Source organism: Aegilops tauschii, chromosome 4 (assembly GCF_002575655.3).
Source record: "Aegilops tauschii subsp. strangulata cultivar AL8/78 chromosome 4, Aet v6.0, whole genome shotgun sequence".
Lineage (NCBI taxonomy): Eukaryota > Viridiplantae > Streptophyta > Magnoliopsida > Poales > Poaceae > Aegilops > Aegilops tauschii.
Window position 1 is genome coordinate 8,043,320 of NC_053038.3, and position 5,744 is coordinate 8,049,063.

A 5,744-nucleotide genomic window follows, 5' to 3' on the forward strand; every position below is an offset into this window, starting at 1 on the left:
AGGTTATGTTATGGATGAGGAGACAACTAGAGACTTTCTTGCTTGCAATGATAAATATGATCTTAAGAAATTATTATGCAAACTGAAAGAAAAATCTTTGAATGCTAGAATGAAATGTGATCCTAAGTTTGCTACTTCACCTATCTTTGTTAATGATAAGGATTGTGAATTCTCTGTCGACCCAGAGTTAATTACTTTGGTTGAATCTGATCCTTTCTATGGTTATAAAACTGAAACTGTTGTGGCACATCTTACTAAGTTCAATGATATAGCCACCCTATTTGCTCATGATGAGAAGATTAGCTATTACTATATCCTCAAATTATTTCCGTTCTCATTAAATGGTGATACTAAGACTTGGTATAATACTCTTGCTCCTGGTTGTGTGCGCAGTCCCCAGGATATAATTTACTACTTCTCTGAAAAATATTTTCATGTTCATAAGAAACAAGCTGCCTTACAGGAAATATTTAACTTTGTGCAAATTAAAGAAGAGAGTCTCCCACAAGCTTGGGGGAGGCTTCTCCAATTGCTTAATGCTTTGCCTGATCATCCTCATAAGAAAAATAAAATACTTGATATCTTAATAATCGAGGGTTTCAGTTTTTTATATTAATAATCGAGGTCCAGTCTGCTCTTTTTCACTGATGTAGTTTCCTCATGCAGGTGCAATAGAGATCGTGTGCGTGAGGAAGAAGGCGCTCAACATCACCAGCGAGTCCATTGGCCTGCCCGCGTGAGATCTACTTCAGCCGCTAAAGGTGCCCAACGGTGGTGTAGCTTGGTGACCGAAAGGTTACCGCCGCGTCCCTTTGTTTTGGACGCCATCACCGACGGTATGGCGTTGGCTGTGTGTCTAGACAGTACGGCTTCGGTGGGCTACCTCCTTGTTGGCCACTACTCCGACTTTCCCCACATCGCGATTGGGTGGTGGCTGCCACGTCCTCGGTTCTGGTGATTTTGTGGTCTCCTCCCACTCTCACTTGTGATTATTAAGGGGTCTTGTTTATTTGAGAGCAGATTGGCAATGCTTCAACTGGAGCTTGGTGTTGTAAAAGCTTGTGTTTAGACTGATGTTGTACAATCTGAACCTGCTGTCATTTGTGTTGTTATAAGCAGCATCTTTGTCTTGTATTGTGTTGTTAGAGAAACCTGACTTGATTCTCTGAATTCATGTTCTTATTACAGGAGACGAGAGAATATCTAAAGAGAAGAAATGAAGAAATACCTGGAAGCCAAGCCAATGGGATGTTTGATATGCTCAAGAAGGGCTACCTGGAGCTGAAGTAGCTGTCTGGCTCTACGCGGTGTGGTGATCTATCTTATCTGGGTTGTCGAAGAAAATCCCTATTTAGTTGGTCACCCCCACAAGTGAAGACTGGACCCTTCCTTCCTTGCTGGGATGATGCATATGTTTTTGGTTCATTTATATCTTGTTGTGGACAAATCCCTGTGGATACATGTAATCATCAGCCAATGAATGTATGTATGCATATATTGTTGCTGAAAGATGCAATCAAACTAAATGCATCTTGTTCTTTGAGGATCGAAAGAAGGATCTGTTGATCGCATGCCTAATCAATGTCCTTGTTTGAGGATCCATGCCTATGGATGGATGTTACCAGATCTATTTGGTTTGCTTGTAAAAGCTAGCTAGCACACACACTTCCTGTGAAATCACAGAAAAGAGACTACCCATGCCAATGAACATGAACCAAGGACGGCTTGAACATTATTAGAAAGATAAATTGCAAACTCTAAACCAATTAATTGATTTTGCTCTGTGTTCTTGGTGACTTGAGAGCAGAAAGAAACTGAGGACAGCGAGAGAGACTGCGTCTACGCAGGAGGTGCAATCCATATAAAGGAAACACACACGGGAGTGTCGGCACAAGGCGTCAAATTTCATCGCAGCATCGGATTCCACAGGCATCGGATTCCAGCGTCCCTGGAAACTTGTGGCAAAAAGAAAAAAAGCGGACTTGTCGCGTCGGCAGCAACAACATCGTTGTCTGTGGCCCGCAAAACAGCAGCAGCTGAGGCCGCCTCATACATTGGTATCATGGCCCACAATGCCATCACGGTTCTGTCGCGGCCAGCCTGCGCCTGCCAATTCATGTTATCCGCTGGCTGCCGCCTGGGCGCGTGGTGGCAGGTGCCACACGTCGGCTGCCACACCTGCCGCCACGGCTGTGGGGTACTTTTTTGCCAAATTGATCCAAAGGTAGTCCTTTTTTGTCAATTCGTCTCGGCAAGTGGTCTTTTTGGACAAAAATTCGAAACCACTTGGCGTCAAGAAGTGCTCCGCCATGACCGTGAGTTTCCTTCTCCGTCGTGCTCTCTGGTGGCTCTCAGGTTGTTGGATCTTCTCAAGATTTCTCATTTCGATGTTCTTTTATGGGAGGATGAGAGAGTGGCGTCCAACAGCCACGGATAACTATGACAAGCTTCCTATGGATTGATAGCTAAGGTAATGGTTTTGTTGTGTTGGTTGACTAATTTGTCTACCTATGCATTGTGGGTTCTCATCTTTTCATGATCATTGCTCCCAAAAATGACGCAGTAACTATCAAAACAGAGGAAGTTATAACATGTTCGGTTATTTTTTTGATTTTGCAACTATATGCTTTGGTGCCACTCTGGATGTAGCAGCCTAGCAAAGTTCTGTATGGAAATGATTGCCAAGGTTCCCACAATTACCAGGATGTGAGTTTTGACTTTTGGTATTTGCAAAATCAAGATACCTTTAAGAAATGACTTGATTTATCATAGTGATTTTAGGGTGGGGTTTTCCTACAAATTTCCCTTTCCTGACTACTGTTTTACTGGTTTGCTTGATGAATGATAGACTACATTAGAAGGTCATGCAGGGTAGTTTATCATTGAATTCTTCTTGCTTTTGTTCTGACTTCTAAATTTGATTCGTGAGATACTAAATATTATATGAAGAAAAGACCTAGGTAAGATATTGCTCTTGGATCGGATACAGTACTGATGGATCACGGACATTAACATAGCTTTCATTTCTCCTACTAAGATAGGTATTCATTTGTTTTTTTTGGGTTTAACTGATGTTTTCATGGTTGGGATCTTCGAATGTCCTTTGGGAGTTGGGACGTCGATCATTCTCATTGATGAACCTATTGTGTTAATACTTATCTGCTTCACTTGCCAGTTGATGCTATTTTCTCTCTACTTTGAATTTTGATAGTTGACATATTGTAGAGCATTGCCGGCTTAAAGTATCACAATCTCACGCTCTCTACAGCAGATGTCACACTTTACTATGCAGCAGCCCAAAGATATATTTTTTATTTCCATTTCAATGTTTTTGAAGGATAATATGTTACGGTTTTGTCAACTTTGGTGTTGTGCTCCACAAAGTTGTTGTGTCGTGTAGCTTGATGCAAGGGGTCTCCAGAAATATGATGCGATATTTTTCGAGGAACTTTTTTTTTCGAGGAACAAATATGATGCGATATAAAAATAAAGATAATAAAACTAGATCTCGCTCCCGTGCGGCTCCACGGGCTGCACCGGGGCGCCCAAACTCCGGCTGCCTAGGGGCCCTCGTTCTCCTCCTCTCCCCTCACCGCCGACGGAGGGCGTCGCCGGGCAAAGCCCGGGCGGCGTCGGTGGCGGTGGGGCCGTATGGCGGCGTGGTTTGAGCGGATCTCAAGGTCCCATCTGACTTCAATGGTGGTGTGCGGCGGCGGGAGCGGTGCTCAGCGGAGAAGTGGGGTGGCGGCTGTGGCTCGCGGAGGTGCAGAGGGCCGCGTGGCCGCTGCGACAAGGGGTGGCTGGGCGCGCTGATGCGCGCGGGCGTGCATCTGGCTGGGTGAGCGCGGCGGCATCCTGCTGCACGGATCTGGCGCCATGGCTCGAGTACGGCGCAGCGGTGCTGCTGCAGGGCGGATCAAGGGGCTGCCGGGCACGGTGCTGTGCCAGGGAGGAGCGACCGCGGTTCCAGGCCAGGTGCGGATGCCGGGGCGGCGGCCCCGGGATTGTGGCTGCAATGGCGCGGTTGTTGTCATGGCTGGAGCGGCAGTGGCGTGGAGTTCGTCGCCGCATGAGGTGCGATGGTGGGGTTTGCGTGGTGGTGGTTGGCTGCAGGTGGTGGAGGTGAGCTCTCCGGCGATCCGAGCGGCTATGGTGCTCTGGTTCCGCAATCCGGTCGTGTGACGAGGAGCTCCGGCGAAAGCATTGCCCTGACCATGGTCAGGACCGGCGACGGCGGCACCTACAGATGTCGTCTACCTTCTTGAAGGCGTCGTTGTGGAGCTCCTTCGGCCTCACGATGGATTTGGCTCTCCGGATGAAATTCCTAGCTTTGGTACTCCGAAGCAGGCGGCGGCGTCGTCTACGTCGTGCCCTCCTTGGAGGCGTCGCTTGGGAGAGGCAGTTGAGGCTGTTGCGAGGGATCTCTCTACCATCAGGGTCAGTGGATGTCAGAGCAACGGCCCCGGACTTGGGCGCCGAGATGGCGGTCTCGGGAAGCGATGCAGCGACGGCTCCATGAGGTAGGGTTGCAGCTCAGCATGGCTTGGGCGGCGTTCTTGAGCTGCGAGGGCGGCAAGGTCGTCGGCTCGGTCAACGCGTTCCAGTGTGGACGGTTGGACTTTATGTCGGGGCGGCGGCCCCGGAAGCGATGCGAAGGCCGTGGTCTGCCGGCGGTTTCCCTGCGGAAGGTGGGTTGCGGGTGGCTGGGTCGTGCGGCGTCGTGGCTCGAGGGCGAGCGGTGGTATGTCGGGGCGGCGGCCCTGAAAGCGGTGCGACGGCCGTGGTTTGCGGGCGGTTTTCCTGTGCAACGCGGGTCACAGGTGGCTGGGTCGTGCGGCGTCGTGGCTCGAGAGCGAGCGGTGGTATGTCGGGGCGGCGGCCCCGGAAGGTGGAGTCGGTTGATCGCGCAGGGCGTAGTGGAGCGATGGATGTCGGGGCGGCGGCTCCGAGATATTGCGGCTTCGAGGGATCCGGCTTCGTGTCGTGTGGGCGACGAGGTTGCCTTCGATGTTGGCCGTTTGCATGTTAATGCATTTGGGCGCAGGTCATGTGGTGTGCATGTCCTTCATTTCGGTAGGACAGTCCCGTGACTGCTCCTCTCATGGTAGTCACGGATTCTTCATTCCTGCAGCGGTGGATGGCGGCTTGTTGTCTTTCAGCATGTTGTCGGCGAGTGTGGGCTTGGCCTTGTGTTGTTTGATGTGTGTGGTGGAGTGGACTTGGCCCTTGATGTATTGGTTTTCGCCCGGTTTTCCACTAATAAACTGGGCAACTCTCTTCTGCTTATGTTATAAGCGGCATATATATTACAGTCCAGGCAGTTAGGGGCCTGGCCCAGTTATCTTATCGTGTTAGAGGCTTAGCCCAATTACATCATTAGGAGGATTATATAAACTCATGTAAAGACCCGTTTTGAGATGAAGCAAGAAGCAATCATTATTTGCTCGGCTTCCCGATGGGAGCCGGGAGACCTAACCCTAGCCGCCTCTGTTGGGGAACGTAGTAATTTCAAAAATTTCCTATGCACACGCAAGATCATGGTGATGCATAGCAACGAGAGGGGAGAGTGTTGTCCACGTACCCTCGTAGACCGAAAGCGGAAGCGTTAGCACAACGCGGTTGATGTAGTCGTACGTCTTCACGATCCGACCGATCAAGTACCGAACGCACGGCACCTCCGAGTTCAGCACATGTCCAGCCCAATGACGTCCCTCGAACTCCGATCCAGCCGAGTGTTGAGGGAG